Source organism: Gossypium raimondii, chromosome 2 (assembly GCF_025698545.1).
Source record: "Gossypium raimondii isolate GPD5lz chromosome 2, ASM2569854v1, whole genome shotgun sequence".
Lineage (NCBI taxonomy): Eukaryota > Viridiplantae > Streptophyta > Magnoliopsida > Malvales > Malvaceae > Gossypium > Gossypium raimondii.
In genome coordinates this window covers 42,062,544-42,082,781 of record NC_068566.1, presented here as the reverse complement: position 1 = coordinate 42,082,781, position 20,238 = coordinate 42,062,544, and the positions used below count along the sequence as shown (strand labels likewise).

At 33.7% G+C, this 20,238-nt stretch overlaps 1 long non-coding RNA gene across 1 annotated transcript; it reads right to left on the bottom strand.

Annotated features, from left to right (window-relative positions):
* Positions 1 to 14,080: 14,080 nt before the first annotated feature.
* On the bottom strand, positions 14,081 to 14,656 carry LOC105788876 (uncharacterized). Its single transcript, XR_008190953.1, has 3 exons — positions 14,558 to 14,656; positions 14,406 to 14,461; positions 14,081 to 14,342 (listed from the first exon to the last, which is right to left on the bottom strand). It is a non-coding gene; the product is annotated as an uncharacterized LOC105788876 (long non-coding RNA).
* Between the last annotated feature and the right edge of the window lie 5,582 nt (positions 14,657 to 20,238).

Here is a 20,238-nt window from a genome sequence, read left to right as displayed (position 1 = left end):
AACTGCCAAGGCCATACACTATTATAAAGATCTGACTTGAAGACAAAAGCAACAACAGGTTTCTTGATTGGAAGTTGGTAGCGGTTTGATTTTTCTGGAATTGGGAAGCACAGGTTAAGCTCTCTATTAGAATAGATGAATATTTTAGACAAGCTTATATCTATTTTTTAATCCAAATTGTGGTTATTCTAAGGCTTGGTACAATTTACAATCTCTCAAATGTCAAATCAACTTTGGATAACCCAACCCGGAAACTGGTTGAGGGTGATTAGTGAGGGTTACTGAATTTTTTTACCACTTAAATATTTCCCTTGGCTGTTTGGAGTTATTGGCAGTTTAGGAACCACAGTAAAAAACATTTTTCCTAGTAAGTTACCTGTTGATTTGTTAGCAGCCATGTTCTCACTCTTTGGCCTACTGCAGGCAGTAAAGAACCTATTTTCCGGTGTCAAGCCACCGCTCCCGTCGCTTATAAAGCTGGCGAAAACCTTACCACCATTATAGTTAGAGCTTCGGCTGTGGTTGCAGGGGTATGCTAGCAAATTGACTTGCCTGACAAGGCATGTGAGAGGAATCTGTGCTAGGTTTTTTGAATATCTGTTGTGTGGATATAATTGGTTGGCTTTTTTTGTGTTTTTATCCTATGCAGGGTCAAAATATCATGCAATGGATCTATTAAAGATGGATTATCATGGTAACTTTTTGATTCTCCACCTTCTTATCATATTCTTAGAAAGATATAACAGCTTTGTTACAAATTTGATATAATTCTATGCCAAAAAAAGGAAAATAAAATATAATAGCTAATTATATTTTGTAAATAAATAACATTAATTCATTGCTACAATCTTCCCCATAGTGTAGCACAAACTATTTAGGCTAAAAACATTGCTCTCTTTCCAAAACTATTTAGCCTTTATTTTAGCAAAGATTATTCATCTCCATCCTATATTTACCATCGAATGACTGACCATCATATGCATAAAATACCTTCGTCCTCTTGAGGTTCTTCATAAGCAACCCAATAGTCTCTGCATTTGGATGCTTAGAATTGATGGAAGAAACATTAGATTGGTGGAATCCCAAAACACAAAATGGGCACATAGCATCATAATACATGGCAAAATGAGCCTACTATATAGTATATACCAAAGAAATATCAACATGTTTTAGAGCTCATCAAAGTTGGTTTTGCTTAAAAAATCCTTGTTTTTAACTGCACAATATTTTGATGACTATTCAGAGAACTCTAAACAGTAGTAAACTAAAAAAATGAAAAACATAACAGCATCATTCGTTTTTTCCTTGTAGAAATTGCTTTCTTAATAAAGTTCGAGTTTCTTCGACTGGCTCATGTGTGTGAGCATGGCACAACTGGCTTCCATTCCATTCCAGTATCCGGTCCCTGTAACCACCACCATTTTCATTCAAAAACCAGATTTCGGATTTTCATTGTATTAGCTTCATTTCAGAATATGATTCTGTATTTGAAGGGAAAAATAACTTACGCATGAAGTAAATAATTTCCTTCGAATATAGAATGGTCAAGCCGATCGCACACGAGCTGAAAGCGGTAATCGCAATACAAAGATATGCATTTCTTAATCTCATTAAACGTATAATAAAGGGACATTCAAAATTTCAGATACAGAGTCACACTTACAAATTTCTCGCCTAGGGTTGTGTTGCATCCTCCGCAATGGAAACATACCACTGGCAGATTGTTAATATACCAACGACGCGATTTATCGATCTTCACATTGACACTATATATCAATCAAGAAGAAAGATTAAATTGTAATTATTGTTGTTTATTACAGAATGAAATGTAGTTTGGGTGATTGTGTATCTTACGCATCGCGGCAGAGAATTGCATCTCCACTCACCCCAGGTATCTGAAGACTCCCTGGTACCTGAAAAGTTGATTTAAAAGTGAACAACTATTCTTGGAACACCACATAATGTTAGATTGAAATACTAATCTTAGACCAAATAATTGCTTTTCTGCTAAATATATCCCCGTAAACCTTCAACAAGAATTGAAGTGCCACTGCCAGTAGTAAAACAAGATCTTGATATACATATGTATATATACAGAGAGGGGGGGGGGGAGAGAGAGAGAGAGATTTGATACGCGTTGAATAACGTTGGTCCAGCAGCTGATGTGGTTTCTGCAATTTCGGCATAAGTAGAAACCATTTAGACTAGTCACTGGATATCTAACGGCGTTTGGAGGCGTCGGAAACGGAAATTGAGGAGATGATGATGATGATCCGCTAATATTTTGATTGTTCATTGGATATCTAGCGATGTTTGGACGCGGCTGCGAAAAAGGAACTTGAGGAGATGATGATGATGATGATCCGACGTTTGGAGGTGGAGGCGTTCGTAAACAAGAAGGAACTTGAGATGATGATGATGATGATGATGATGATCCGACGTTTGGAGGTGGAGGCATTTGTAACCAAGAAGGAACTTGAGATGATGACAACGACGATGAAGATGATGACGACGACGCGACGTTTCGAGGTGGCGACATTCGAAACCAAGAAGGAACTTGAGATGATTGTTTTGGAGGCGGCGGCATTGTATTCAAAGAAGGAACTTGAGAAGATGACGATGATCCATATCTAACGACATTTGGAGGTGGCGGCATTAAATTCAAAGAAGGAACTTGAGGAGGTGATGATCCACTATCTTTTTGATTGTCCATTGTCTGAGCTGAGCCCAAGAAACAAACACCCAAAGCGTATGCTACAAAGAAGATGAGAGTTGAGAAGGAAACGGAGAAAAGACCGAGTGAGAGTGGTTTCTTGATATACTTCCCAAATGGATATATTAAGGTTCTTCTTGGGATGGAAGGAGAACTGGGAATGAATGCTTCCACTGCTTTTATATAAACAGAATCAAAGCAGATACATACATAGCTTCTTGTTCAGTTATAACTGTCAACACTGGAAAGGGATCACGCGGGAAAACACCAACTAAAACTATAAATTACAGGATTTTTTATTTAAAACTAAAAATAAGTGTTATATTAATGTAGTTATTCCGGATTGATGTGGGACCTGATATAGTAGGTGTTATTTACATGCTTTCCAACCAATTTATATAATTTATATTAATGATTCAACTCTTATATTTTATGGTTTATTAATATATATTACGTTAATTTTAATGTATATTTAAAATTTTTAACTATTTATTTTATATTAAAAGAATTCAATAGTTAAATATATATTAATACATAGAGTATTTTAGATTGATATGATAGAGATATCGGATCGATTCGAAAATTTACGTGTATGACAAGTACAATTATATTGATAAATTTAATAGTTGAATCATTAAAATAGTAATAATATAAATAGTTACAAAGTGTATGCAAAACTACTTTAATTTTTACGCTTTGTAATTAAATCACTCTCTTTAGCCATAAAAATTCTACTTTAGTTTTCATACTATTTTTATAATATATAGTTATCTAACCCATTTTGTAATTTTGTAACAAACTGTTTTAGTATGAAAATAGATTAATATGCTTTTAATATATTGTGAACAGATAATTATTTTTTATTTAATAATATAAACGTGTTAGATATTTATTATAAAAATCAAATTAATAGACACTAAAAAATAATTCACTTTTATCCGCATATATAAGGGTTGGTAAAAGACAAAAAAAGTTGTCGACATTGCTTTGTCGGTAGTTTCTTGACCATCGACTAGTGTCACGGGACTAGAACTTTAGTCTCGCGTTCCATGCGACCTTAGGTGATCCTTTCGATTCACTCACATCTAAGTCACCCTAACCACCACAAAGTGAGGATTCACAAAAAAAATCCTCCAAGGCACCAATTTATATAGCGTAAGCAACTCTAGCCAAAAGAAAGCACAAAAGAATAGAAAGCTACAGAAAACACTGCACGAGAGGTGTTTGAGTAAATGCTCTCAAATAATTCTATTACTCTTAAGAATTCAAAATACAATGGATGGTTTACAGGTGAGGGGATGCTCTCTATTTATAGTTGAGCTCCCCAAAACCGACAGTCTAGATCATGTTCTATCGACGGATGATACTAGTTTATCCCTTAAATTTAGGGATTTTCAAGATTATATAATCAATTTACATAACCAAATCTAATCTAATCTTATAAGATATGATTCCCATCAGTCTTCTAAGATTAGTCCCATATTTACCAAGGTAGCCTATCTTTCCAAATTTGCATCATTGGGTCACCTAGGCTTCAATCTGATAGGCTTCTCCAATAGCTTTTTGAACTTGGCCAATTCTCATGGGCTAAATGACCCTTATCTAATCGATAGACCTCTATGAGGTGTATCTTGAGTGCAAGCAAAAGTCATATTCATATTATAACACCCTATACTTGGTCCGGTTGCCGGCTCGAGCTATAGGATGCTACAATAATAAACCAGAACATTCACAAGCAATTTATTGATTATTATTCTATAATCAATAAATACAAGTTAATTCCATGTTAAACATGCATTAAAATCAAAATCGAGTCTTAGTTGGGCTTACGAAAACCTTTGAACAAGTTCAGAACTAAATCAGAACCAATTTGAAACATTTACAAAATAATAGAAAGAATGCAAAATAGTGGTTACCAACCACTCAAACATAACCAAAAAGATCAATTCATAATAAATTACAATAATTTCCATGTTATTCAATCATATCAAGGCCTAAATCGAACTTACGGAACATTTAAAACAAACTGGGAATGATTCTAGATTAAAACAAAACTTTTTCAAAATATAGACAAATAATGAAAACAGGGTCACACGACCATGTGGCAAGGCAGGGACCGTGTGATGTAGGGACATGGTCGTGTGGCTCAACCGTGTGATAGAGCTCAGACCATGTGAAAGGAGACACACAGTCGTGTCTCCTGATCGTGTAACTAACTAATGCCATGTGGACCTAAAGTTACCTTGAACGTGTAGCACATATGGCCGTGTCAACCACCTGTGTGTGACACACGACTGTGTGGTAAATTGTGTGCAACATAAATAATCTATTTTAAGCAATTTGCATACCAATCATACCAAATGACCTATGGTTCCATTTAACACCATTCAAACCTACTCCAAAATATGTACATTACAAGGCCAAAACATCAATTTACTAATCATACAAACAAGCAACCAATATGCCGTCATTGACACCAACAATTCAACCATTAAACAACAAGGAAACTTTATCGTTCTTGACAAGTTAACCATACATAAACATTCATATGCAAGCATTATTTCTTTAACTAGAATATCAATAGGCAAAGTTCAAAATATAACCTAAAGCTTTATACCAATTTCATCAAGCAAAACATACCGTAACTACTAATGTAACCCTTCAAACCAGGCCTAAACGTTACAACCCAATCTAAGCGATTACATAAACCAAGAAAAGGCAAAAACTTGAGTTAAAATAAACTGATTTAATTTTTTTTTTAAAAATGCGTGTTAGTAGTTTCTCTTTAATACAATGCTATAAAATTACTTTGAAAGAATCTTGTTTATTTATTTGTAAAACATTGTGATGATCTTTAAAATCCAAGTTTGTTTAATTGAATTTGCAAAAAACAAATTTTATTAAGAAAATGCTAAACTATTTAATCCATATTAAAAACCCATGCAAAATATCCAATATCCAAAGTTTTCAAAACAAAATACCCCATGCCACAATTCAATAGTTCACCACAAAATAAAATCACAAATAAAAAATAATAAAGCCCATAAAAGTGCCAAATTAAAATACAAGTCCATAACCATGAAAACCATTTTTCCGAGAGTCTATCTGATAACTGAATCCGAGTCTTAACCATGAGGATTATCTGAAACACACAAGTAATGTGGGTGAGCTTTAAAAGGCTCAGTGTGAGACCAATACAAAATATATATTCATACATATTATAGTATATCAGTCAATCATCATAATATTAAAACATTATAACACTGATAATTATGCATGGACATATCGATGCATATTTAAAAACGATGCATATTTTATAAAAATTCCTACCCATCTTCGCTACACACCACATACCAAGTTCCCTAGAACTCGTCCATCCAAAACATCATTTGTGGACAAGCCACCACCGATTTGCAGATCAACTACCATTGATAACACTTTTGTGGAAAGCCACCACTGAATTATAGATATATTGCCACCACTGATTTGCAGATATACTGCCACTGCTTCCACTTTTCACAAGATCCCAGCCCATGCATGTGATATGCAAAATTCACTTTTTAACACATATAGATCACTTTTTTTTCACTTGTGCATGTAAACATGCTCTCATAATCACATATCACATAATAATCACTTTTAACATGTAAAACATGTTTTTCACATTAGATCATAGATCACAATTTTTATCATACACATATATAAGTCTCACATGTTTAAATTATCACATATATCACATAAGCCATATATCACATATCATGAGAATGAGATCTACACATACATCATAATCACATCAATTATCATACATTTCATAGAATCACTCAGTTAGAATCACTTACTTGGTGTTCATCTCGATACGCCTTTTAACTTTCTTCATGAATATTTAGTGTACTCATGATTTATTATAATTAATTATTAATGTAATAAAATAACTATATCACACAAAACAAATAGTAATAATCCCGCACCTTATATTGTAGATCCGATTTGCCTTCAATCTTTATTAATGATTTCACTTGATCTATCTTACAAGACAATCTAACACATAAGTAACGTTTATTAGTTAGGGTCCTTTGAAAATATTTTATCATTTAAAAGATTGATTATCAATAGTCTCATCAACACTTACTCCATGATCTAAGACTCTCGAAAGGAAGGTTTCCAATGCGAAGTTAGGGGTCTCCCCTATGAATATCATTTGGCCCTTCAAAGTCAATGTGAAATCATATTAGTATGATAATAAATAAATATTAATGAAAAATATAATTGTCCCCAATGTCCACTATATAATTCGACCATGTGGTAAAATTTACCAAGAAGAGGAGTTAACGATCAAAATAACCCATACTTAAAACTTAATTAAATCAGATTTGGGCGATGGAATTGGATCAAAAAATTAAGCGATCTAAAAGAATCGTCAGAATAAAGAGAGTGTAAGTTAATCAATATAAGAAACAATAGATGAAGGAGGAGGAAGAGAAAAGAAGAATTTTGGTCACCGGTGGTGGTGACGACGGCGACAAAAATTTGGCGACGGTTTGGCTATGACGGGGTGGTCCAACGATGAGTGAAGAACAATACCAAAAGATGTTTCGATGCAAGAGGGGATGGGTAAGAAAAATAAATAAGAATGAATGAGAAGAAATGGAGGATGAGAGGAATCCGTGGTGGCTTGTGGAAATAGTCATAGAGGTGATCGGTGGTAGTGGAAAAAGAAAGAGGAGGGAAATGGTGGTGCTATGGTCGGTTGTGGTGGAGGAAAAACAAATGCTAAAAGAAAAGAGTGGTCGTTATTTTGCAAAAGGAGAGAAAATGGATGAGAAAAGAAATGAAAAAGTGAAAGAATGAGAGTAATAAGGAGGTAGGGACGACAAAGGATGGTGAGAAATTTGTCAATTGTGACTAGGTTCAATGAATCACAACAAATAGACAAGATATGAGGTTTTGGCAAGAAGAGAGAGACATGGAGTGAAAAGGAGGATCATGCTTACTCAACTTAAGGTAAGATTGACTCTAATGAAGGAAAAGAATCCTTCTAATTATGGTGACTATAGGGGTGGACGACAAACACTAAAATACATGGAAAAATTGTTTAAAAATTAAATAAAAAGAGTGTGAACATTAGGACCACTAGGATAGCTAAGTAGTTATTTAACCACTAGACTACACATTTCCTTGTTTTCATTCTTGCGCACATATTAACTAACATACCAAATCCCATTGCCATTTCATGCTATCATTTAAACGAATGCTTATTACGATCCATGTCTTCACCATAATCATCTATATGCTAAATTAGCATATGCATATATTTAAATATTTAAATTCATTCAAACTCAACCGTGCCAAACCACAAACACAAGCTTTACATTTCAATATTTAATCCTCCTAAGTACATGCTTCTCATTGATCCGATCGACAAACACAACCGTGCCAAGCTCAAAACATTAAAAGTCTATCGAATTGGGAGACGAAAGGTGTATGCTTCTTGTTGATCCAATCGACACATTCCGAACAATTCAAAATATATAGAAATGTAGTAACCGGAGTAAGTATATAAAATACTTAGTAAGTTCATACAATATAAACAAATATCTTACCTTAGCCATTCAATATTTGCATGAATTAATATGAAACAAATTCACCTATCATATTATTTAAAACATCAACCATATGTGATTTAGTCCAAACCACATATATAATTTCAAATGGTAAAATACCAAATTTAACTCAAAATTCACCTTGAATCCATTTTCCAATTTATCACTTTGCATCACTTTCATCCTTAAAAAATTGCATCATATATCTTTGTCATACTTATTCATATCATGACATAGTTCAATAATTTCGAGTAAATAAATAATGAACATCCGAATATTCAAAGTTCATATTTCATCCATATTAACGATACAATTTCACACTGTATATCCTTTGATTTTCTAATGGAACTTTGTAAAAGAACTCAATACATGAGTGCAAGAAACATGTAATGCTCATTCAAGCTAGTCGGGTACAGAAATATATGTGTCAGGGTTACCCATCCGGGCTAAATCATTAATAACATAGAAAAATAGCCTAGCCAGGGCTATGTATACATGTAAGAAGCTTTAATATCATTAAGAGTATTACCAGATCGTAAGGCGATAACATTTACATGCTCCTTTCCATCATTTCGAGGATTGTTGTCCATATTGCTTGGGATTCCAGTACCAATTTGCCTTTGCATGTTGCTCATCATCTCCATCATTTGGTTCATTTGGTTTTGGATACTTTCTTTGAAATATGTCAATGTGTTTCTGGTTAAAGTACACTAGGCTGTACTTGTCAGATGTTCGTATTCATTGATTGGATCTCTCATTCTATTTGATCGAATTGTTGACCACATACAGTATAGTCATTCCTCATGGACCTGTCTTCAAATCTTTGCATATGTGGAGGTTGGTAAGGAGGGTTTACTCGGTTTTATAGTTGATTTCCGTATCCTTGAAGATAATTACAACATTTGACCCTTCACGTTTTTGAAGATAATTTTTTAAGGTTTTCATTCGTAAATTTATAAGTTTATTCAATTAATTGAGTAATCAACATAGAGGACTTAATTGATTAATAATTAGATTATGGTACATTTACTATTTTTGTACAAAAAATCGTTCAATATTTAAATGTCTAATTTAAACATTAATATGCAATTGATAATGCATATTTAAATTTAACATAACTCAATTAATATTATTTTCATTTGGATTTTAATTTTTAAATCAAATAATTAAAGGATTAAAATTCTTGTAACTAAAAGAGAGGGACTAAATGTCAAAAGGCCAAAGAACAGAGGGATTGGAGGCAGAATTAGACCAATATTATAAAATTTTAAAAAGAATGTAACCTAAATGAAAAGTGTGCTAAATTCAGCTACTCAAAACGTCAATCCGAGTTAAAAGAAGCAAATACGAAAAATGCAGGTAACCAATTGGAAGATGAATTGTTGAACATGAAAAATGAGCTATTATATACCACAGAAATGTCTACTGGCTTTTTAACTGCAGAAAAACTACCAAAGCCAACAGCAATTATACTACCAGTCTCACATTTACTGTATTTCGATGAGACAGAAAGAACCCTAAAAATGAAAAAGAAAAACCAGCAGCAGTTGAATAATGAAGATTCTTAGTGAAACTTAGAGTTAAGGGGTTCTGTCATCGTAGGCTCCTGGCGCGTAACGCAACTGGGTTCCATTCCAATACAGCATCCGGTCCCTGCAACACCACCACCACCCCATTATTGTAGCTTAATTTGTTTCCTACTATGATTCAGTATTTGAAGGGAAAATAACAACTTACGTATGTAGTAAATAACTTCCTTCCATTACTCGAGGGCAAGGCGGAGTAAGCCCTACCTGAAACGCAGTAAACGCAAATAATAGTATAGGGACTAATGCAAAAAGAAATCATATAGTACAAAGACCTTTTGTAGGATTTGAAACACAGTAAACGCAAATAATAGTACAGGGACTAATGCAAAAAGGACTAAATCTACAAAAATCGCATAATCTAGAGACCTTTTTATAGAATTTAACCCCCCCAAAAATGTAAAGAACTTACAAATTTCTCGCCAATGTACTTGTTGCATGCATTGCAACGGACATTCACCGCCGGCAGACGATTCAAAAAACTACGAGACATTGTATCATCGTGTTCCACATTGACACTACAATATGTCACAATCAAGCACAAAGATTAAATTATAATTAACAATGAAATGTAGTTTGGGCTATTGTGTTATTGAATGCGAAGTATATCTTACGGATTGCGGCAGATAATTCCATTCACATCCGTACCTTCTACCTAAAAATTTGATTCAAAGTAAGCAAATTTGTGAATAAGTAGGAATCTATATCTACACTTCACCAGAAACCAACTAGTCTATATCCATTTATTTACTGTTTTCTGTTAAATCCCACAAAGAACAGAAGCAAGAAATGAAGTTATATATATAGATAGAGAGAGAGAAAGAGATGATGCATACACCGACAATGCAGTTGTCCATGGTGACCACGTGGTTTCCGCAAAAACGGCATAAGAAGAAACGACTTTGAGCATTCATTTCATATCTGACGCTGATTGGGTCAGGTTCAAGTTCAGGCTGAGGTTGAGGCTCTGCCTCTGCCTCTGCCTCTGGCTTCGTCTCCGGCTCTGCCATTGGGATCGAAGAAAGAAGTGGTACGTTTGATTGTTTTGTGCCTGAGAGACTTGAGAGGGATAAGGAAATAGAGTAAAAACAACAAGGCTGAGGTTTCTGAGATGGATTTAATGTTCTTCGAAGGAGATATGGGAATGATTCATATAAACAATCAGATATGTGATTTTCAGTTATGAATCCCGCGGGAAAACACAACTAAAATTATCGTATATGATATCTTAGAATCAAGGTTGAATATTTTCTTTAGACTTAATATTTTCAACCACTTTTTTCGAATTTCAAGTGAATTTTCAAATTATAACTCCAACCCCTACTTTGTTGCGGCTGATCAGTGTGAGATGCCGGTTTCTACTAATCATATTAACGCTGATCAATGAGAGATACCGGTTTTTACTTATCATATTAATACATCTTATTTCTATCAGAATTCAGTTCAGCTTAAAATATGTGTTTAAAATTTTACTCAAACTCGTTTTTATTTATCAATATGATTAATCTAAACTCATTTTAAAATTTTAAAAATATATATTTATATTATTTGTAATAATTATATATATTTTATTTATTAAATTTTTATATATAATCATCTTAATATTTTTTAATGGTTGAGTTATAACAATATTATATATTACTATATATTTAATTTTTATGTATTATAAATTACATAATATAAAACATTATAAACTTAAAAATAAAATGAGTTGGATCGGCCTCGGGCATTGACTGTTCAAGTTCGAGCCTAGTTCATATTTTAAATGGGCCTAATATTTTCACCTAAGCCCGTTATCATAATATTTTTACTCAATCTTCTTAAAATTTTATGAATCTTCGAACATAAACAAATAATTTAACTCATGACCAAGTCTATTAATTATTATAACATTAATTTAGGATGATTTAATTATTCAACTATTAATTATTAATTATTTAATGATATAATAATGTGCATCTATAATATGTTAAATAGCATTGTCATAATGTTCAACATGCCACATGATAATTCCCGTATAATATTATGATTTAAAAAAAAATTTAAATTACACTTTTGATCACTTTTTAAAATTTCTATCTAAGTTATTTAACTTTGAGAAGTTTACAATTTGGTCATTATGATTTATAAAATGATTTATATTTTGTTTTGGCTTTCAGATTTCAGTTAGAATATCTTAGTTTGGTTGATTTTAACTGTTTTGATAATTGAATTTCCTCAAATGAAAAACTGAAGGCTTACTTCTTAATTTTTAAATTTGAATGATTATTTAATTTGATCTTAATATATTTTAATATAAAAATAATAAAACAATTTATTACATTTAAAAGCATTTGTAATAAATCAAAATTTTCAAACATAAAAATTAATTATCAAAATACAAATTCGCATATGCTGGTCCGCACATCTTTTAGAGAGTGTTTAGTATGATTAAAAGTTATTACCTTTTGTTGGAATGTAAGATTCCCATGGGAGTTACTTTCTCACGAGCAATGAAAACTGATCCCGTTAATAATTGGTGAGAAAGTTACTTTTTCATGTAGATGGTAGGTAAAAGGACAAAATTAACTATTCTTTTTTGTATTTTGGTTTTAAAACTTGATTTATTATTCCAAAGTAAGGTTTTTTTAGATTACTAGATAAATATCTATATTTTATTTTTATAAATAAATTATGTTTTCTAGCAAAAAAACTTAAAAAAACTTGTAGAAGTAAGTAATTGTATGAAAAACAAGTCTATTCACAAATGATATCATATTATTCCAGCAATAACATTGGCATCACTTACTCTAAAATTCAAATTTTAAACTAGTTTATTGCCCAATTTTCTTATCAAGACAAATATATGACATGCCACCCTAACAAAGCTTACATGAAAATTCCTATGTGTTAAAAATGAAAAATCTGATAGCTATTAAAAAAATACCATACATCCGAATCAAACTAATAATTAAAAATTAGTATTAAGAGAATTTCAAGCCATATATGTAATATATGAATATACTTTTATACCTATAATGAGGAAAAACTACAAATTATACATATTCACAATCTTTAATTAATATGCAAGTTGTATTTTTTATGTATACATATAATAGTTAAGTCAAAATTGAGAAAATCATAGTGCATTAATTCAAATATTTTTAATAATAAAAATTATTGAAAATTAGTATAAAAGTTAAATTAATTAATTTATTAATAATAAAATTATTTAAAAATATTAAAATACATTAATATTATTTTTATTTAATAAGAATAAATTTGTTAAGTAAATTTACTATCTCGGAAAGTGTTGAGTGTACCAAACATATTAATTTAATTTTTCAAGATTTTAATCAATACTTTTTGTGTATATCAAATGTTGTAAAATAATTTTTCTAATGATATTTTCATCAATCACATTCGAGAGTTGCATTTCATTCAAATCTTGACATAAGAAAGCACCAAACGTCCCGTAAAAATAAAAACGAGTTCTTTTAGTTGTGCACACTTAAATACCCAATATTAATATTTATAAGTGCATGACGACTTTTATTCTCTTTTAATGAGTTTATTTATTATCAATAAGTTAATTTAATCGATTTATTCAATTTATCCCAAGTGAATTTAAAGTTAAACTCCTATCTAATTGCAACGAATATGTGCCAGCAGCTTTATGGGAGTAGGGTTTTTTTTTAAATTAAAAAATAAAATTAAAGTTTGAAGGATTCTAATAATATAAAAAAATTAAATTAGAAAATTTAAAAGGATATATATAAATTAAATAAATATATTTTGTAATTATTAAACCTGTAGAAGATTAAACATAACAATAGAATGATGCACGATTTCAGACAAATTACGCCTATATGCTACATTTAAACATTAAATTTCGATTATTTTGATAATAATTGGAAAAAAGAATTATTTGGACTTTAATTTTTAAATCAGACAATCCAAGAATTAAATTTTTGGAATTAAAAACAAATGAAGAAATTCAAAAATCCAAAGAGTACAAGGACTGGGGTTGAAATTAGACCGAAAGCTTTTCGCTAAATTGAGCAACCCCAGTGATATTTTCAAACTGTCGTAAGAAGCAAATATATACTAAACAAATTGCATTCTTAACCAGGAAAAATGAGCTTCTATATACCAAAGAAATGTCTAGTACTGTGTGTTTATAGCATATCAAAGAAATTAGTTTCCCTGCACAAAAATGGTTGGCTTTGGCTATAAAACCCTTGTTTTTTAACTGCACAATCACATGCAAACCACCAAAGCTAACAGTCATTATACTACCAATCTCACATTTATACTGTATTTTGAAGACACTATTCAAAGAACCCTTAAAAATGAAAAAAGAAAACCAGCAGCAACAGTTGTTTTTTCCTTTAAGGGGGTCTGTCATCGACCGCTCCTATCGCCTGACGCAACTGGGTTCCATTCCAATACAGCATCCAGTTCCTGCAACCATCTTCATTTCGTAATATGATTCAATAACTGAAGGGGAAAAAAAAGAGAACTTACCGATGAAATAAATAACTTCCTTCCATTATACGAGGGTAAGGTGGAGTAAGCTCAGTCTGAAAACAGTAAACCCAAGACCAACATATAGGCACTCAGATGGTGTTGGTAAATGATCATAGGAAAATATTCATGGTTGGGAAAAACCAACTTACAAATCTCTCCCCAATGAGTCCGTTGCATGCAATACAATAGACATTCACCGCTCGCTGATATAAAACTATCTTACTACGAGATATATCATCGCTTTCGACATTGACACTATAAATTAATATCAAACAAATATTAATTATTTTACCTTGATAGAAAAAAGAGAGTTAAACAATGAAATGTAGTTTCCAATGAGAAAGTATCTTACGGGTTGTGGCAGATAATTCCATTCACACCCGGGCCTTCTACCTGAAAATTTGATTCAATGTAAGCAAGCTTGTCAATAAGTGGGCAACTTTCCAATAATAATAATAGTAATAATAATATTTTTTATCGATCAAACTCAATTTAATATTATTTAATATTTTTTAAATCGAATAAAGTTATATGAAATTTGAATCGAATAAAAAACACAACTAAAATTAAATTAAATTAAATTAGATATTTAGAAGTGCATAGTCGAATGTGATGTTTTTGGCCATCAAACAGATAATCATTCCATTGATTAAAAAAAATTGACATGTAGAAATAACCCATCACAATTAGCAGACTCATGGAAACTTGGCAATAAGATAATTTATTAACAAAAATGGAACTCAAAAAAAAAAAACATATCAAGGAGGAATGAAGCAAAAAGAAGATGGGGTTTCTCAACCCAATCTGCTGGGTTCCTTCCCATCTCTGTACTGGGAGAAAAAGTTCAGGGTTTCTAATTTTGAGGAGAATTTGTTTTGTTTAGACGAGGAAGGGAAAATGAGAAGAATGAAAAAACAGGGTAAAATGACGTCGAAAGGTGTAGCTTTATAACTATGTTATTTCGCTTAATTGATTTTTCGAATATTTGAGATGTAAATATTTAATTTAATTTAAACTCAAAAAATTAATTAATTTATTTGAATTGACTAAAAAAATCAAACAACTCAGATAATTTAATTCGAATAATTGGACAATACATATATAGAGAGAGAGAGAGATGATACACCAACGACACAGTTGTCCATGCTGACGACGTGGTTTCCACAATGACTGCATAAAAAGAAACGAGATTCAGTATTCATTTCATATCTAATGGTGATCGGAATTGGAAGCTCCAGCTCTGTCTCTGACTCTGATTGCGTGTATGACTCCAAGGCCGAGTCCCACCCTGAGTCCCACTCTGACACTGGTTCTGTCTCTGGCTGCGACTCTGACTCTGACTCTAGCTGCGGGTCTGACTTCGATTCTGGCTCTGGCTCTGACTCTAGTTTTGGTTCTGACTCTGGCTCTAACTCTGGATCCGACTTCGGTTCTGCCTCTAACTCTGGCTCTGTCTCCGGTTTTGGTTCCGGTTCTGGATCTGGCTTTGGTTTTCCCTCTAACTTTGGCTCCCATTCTTGCTTTGGCTCTGCCTCCGGTTCTGGATCCGGCTCCGGTTTTGCCTCTAACTCTTGCTTCGGTTCTTGCTCTGGCTCTGCCTCCGGTTTTGGCTCTGACTCTTGCTGCGGGTCCGCCATTGGAATAGAAGAAAGAAGTAGAGGAACTGATATACTCTGATTGTTTGAGCTGAGTCCAAGAAATAGGCTAAGTTACAGTTATAAAGTTGAAGGGGGGAGAGAGGGATAAAGAGATGGAGAAAAAAAAACCAAGAGCACTGAGGTTTCTTGATTGTGAGTTGTTACCTGTTTTGAACTTCCCAAATGGATATCAGCTTCTTTGCAGCAAAAATGGGAATGGTTCCACGTGATTTATATAAAGAAAATGGAAGCAGCAGAATGATAGCTTCTTTTTCGGTTATAACTGTCAACAGTGAAAGGGATTTATATACACCCCAAGATGAACTTTGGAGGGTCCTTATGTAGATGAAGTGGGTGGCTTTCAGCTCCAAGAAAGCTGGTGTCCTGCATTACTATCTCCCACTCAAATGTTGAAAGGAACCGTCACTACCTTTGTTCCATTGCGTACCTTTGTATTGTGTAATTAAAGGGATTTATTGGACTGCTAGGAAAATGAGCTTGGAGCACTGCTGTAGTTGGCATTGCAAATCATAAGTTATTGACTGGTTCCATTAGGACCTTGACATGTTTGGTTCTTCCAGCATGGGTTGGTTCCAGTACCTACTGTGAATAACAAAGTGTCTATTGAGCTTCCAGGCTACAGAGTTTACTCCAGAAATTTGTTGCGGAAGTAGTGTCATTTAAAGCTGATAGTCTTGGTTTAATCAAGGGAAGTTTTTCTGATGCTAGAATGAAGGCTATTGGCTGATGACTCGTATTCAAAAATACCAGCAACAGTTTAATCAAGAATGTGGCACTTGGATAGAACCTTTGTGGTATACACTTCGGTTGATTAGGTGATAGAGATTACATCCTTTCTCTGTGGCGGCTGCTACATTTACCTACCATCGACCCCCAACTTATGGTGAGTTTCGAATACAAATGCGTCAAATATTGGTTGTGCTCATCCTTTTTAATATATTTGGAGGACTATACTTCCGTATGCATGTTTGAATATGTTTGAGACATATCTGTTGGATAGAAATACTTTAGCGAAAATGAAGAATCCGAGTAGCGTAATCGATAAAAGGCGCTAATCAAAGCAAGCTTTTCCGAATGCTAAAAAGTTTGAACAATTTCTTAACTCTGATATACCCCAAACAGCTAAATCAAACTGGATTATAATGCAAATGAGAGAGACTATATACAAGCCTAATGTGTGGATTGACATTATCCACAAGTAGCATTCTCAAGTCTCAATGCTTTCTGGAAAACCAAATTTCAGGGTTTAATTAATACCTACAAAACTAAGCTTCTATATAAAGGGACATATATATAAGTAGCTTGATTCAAATATAGGGAATGTGATGTTGAATTGTACATTGTATCGGTTACAGGTAAAATGAGCAAATTATATACAAAACAAATTGCATTCTTGATAAGCTTTTGACTCCAATGCCCTGCACAAATTTATAAGAAAGGAAGACAAAATTGTTGTTTTTAACTGCAGAATCTCATGCCAACAGCAGTTATACTGCCCATCTCACATTTATAGTATTTTGATGAGTGTTCATCGGACCCTAAAAATAAAAAATAAAACCAGCAGCAGTTGTTTTCCTAGTAGCAATTGCGTTAATCTTGGTGAACTTTCATTCAAGCACTGCCATTCTCGTAAGGCGCACGATGCAACCGAGTTCCATCCCAGTACAGCAACTCGTCCCTGCAACCACAGCCATTTGCATTCAAAACCCAACTTTCTAATTTGATTGTAGTAGGTTTAGGATTCAGCATTTGAAGGGGAGAAAAAAGAAGCTGACGGATGAAGTAAATAATCTCCATGCGTTGCAAACTGAAAACAGTAAACGCAAGATGAATATATTCGTTAATTTTATTAAAGGTGTAAAGCCATAGAAATAGAAAAATGTAAACAACTTACAAATTGCTCCCCAATGTGTCTGTTGCAATCATTGCAGCGGACATTCAATACTGGCCGATCATAGAGATGCCAATAAGACGGTAAAGGATAGGTCCTCACATTGACACTATGGAATTAATATCAATCATCCAAAAAGATTAAATTGTATTCTATTCTTCTTTATTACACAATGGAATTAATATAGTTTGTGTTCTTGAATGACAAAGTATCTTACGCATCGTAGCAGATATATCCAGACACCGGCCCACCTATCTGAAAATTTGATCCAAAGTAAGAAAGTTTCAAGTTAAAAGGGAATATATTCATACAAGAAATCAAGAAGGTAAGTATCCATACATAATACCCGCAGTTGTACAGGGTGACGATGTGGTTTCTGTTGGTTTTTTAACTCAGCAACAAGCTTTAAAACAACTAAAAATCGATTGTTGTGGTGTTTGAAAGATTAAAACAGAAGCAAAACAAGAAGAAAATTGAATGAACAAAGTGATTTCTTCATTACCCGAATAAGAACATGGTTACATGCATAAATAGATCAAAATACATAGAAAGAAAACAAAACTTGCTTGTGCAAGTGTCTAAAGGTTTACATCAACATAATGACAACCTAAGATGACTATAAAATCAGCTAAGCACACAATTAATCTTAGCTGACCAAAGCAACAAATGATTACAACATTAACTATCAAAAGTCAACAAAATAAAGCAAGCAACTATCGAGTTACACCATGGACACTAGCATGCATCTGCTGGATTCTTGGTTCTTTTCATGCAACGTCCACCTTGCATGGTTTCTTGCATGTAGCTGCTGTTGTTGCCACCTTTGAACACTCCTCCTTGGCCACAAAGCAGCAAACCCCGATCTTATCCTTCAAGTATTCAAACCTTGAAGCAGCTAATGGCTTGGTCAACAAATTAGCAAGTTGATCTTTCGAGCAGCAGTGAACCAAATTTACTTCTTTGGACATTTCAACTTCCCTCACAAAATGATATTTGATTTTAAAATGCTTGGTTTTACCATGAAAAACTGGATTTTTAGCAATGGCAATAGCAGATTGATTGTCAACCTTAATCACTGTGGCCTCCTTTTGATCAGCATTCAAATCGCACAACATTTTTCTAAGCCAAATGGCTTGATTTACAGCAAAGGCAACAACAATATACTCAGCCTCAGCAGTGGATTGAGCCACTGTCTGTTGCTTCTTCGAGCTCCAACAAAAAACACCTGAACTAAGAGTGAAGAAGTAGCCTGATGTGCTCTTCATGTCATCAGCTGAGCCAGCCCAATCACTGTCTGAATATCCCACCAGTTTCAACTCCTCAGCTCTTTCAAACTTCACTCCACAATTCAAAGTCCCTTTGACATACCTTAGGACCCTTTTGCTGCTTTAAAGTGTGCAACTGTGCAGCAATGCATGAATCTCGATAGAAGACCAACAACATGCATGATGTCTGGCCTAGTTGCAGTCAAGTAGAGCAGGCAACCAACCAGGCTTCTGTAATTCTTTTCATCCACTCGATCCTCATCACCTAGGCTGGTGAGTTTTTCTCCTAATGCCACAGGAGTGTTAGCAGGCTTGCAGTTTGACATGCAAAACTTGCTCAAAACCTTTGATGCAAAAGCCTTCTGGCTTATGAAGATGCCTTGCTCGTTCTGGTTCACTTCCATGCCAAGGAAGTATGTCATCAAGCCAAGATCAGTCATCTCGAACACACTTTGCATTTGCTTCTTAAAGGTCTTAATTGGCTCCCTTTTGCAACCAGTGACCAACAGATCATCAACATACAGTGACACAATCAGTAAAGTCTCATCACCCTCCTTCTTAACATAGAGAGTAGGCTCACTAGTGCTCTTTGTGAACCCGAGCCTTGTCAGGTAGGCATCTATTCGATCATACCAGGCCCTTGGAGCCTGTTTGAGGCCATACAGAGCCTTCTTGAGCTTGTAGACCTTTTGTTCCTCTCCTTGAACTTCAAAGCCTTCAGGTTGCTCTATGAAGATTTCCTCCATGAGAAATCCATTTAAAAAAGCTGATTTGACATCCAGTTGATGCATCTGCCATTATTTCTGAGCTGCTAAGGCAAACGACATCCTTATAGTGTCCAGTCTAGCAACAGGAGCAAATGTTTCAAAGAAATCGACTCCTTGCTGTTGACTGTATCCTTTCACAACTAATCTGGCCTTGTGTTTGTTCAGTGATCCATCTGCATTGTTCTTGATCCTGAACACCCACTTGACTCCAATGATCTTCCTATTTTCTGGCCTATCAACCAGCTCTCA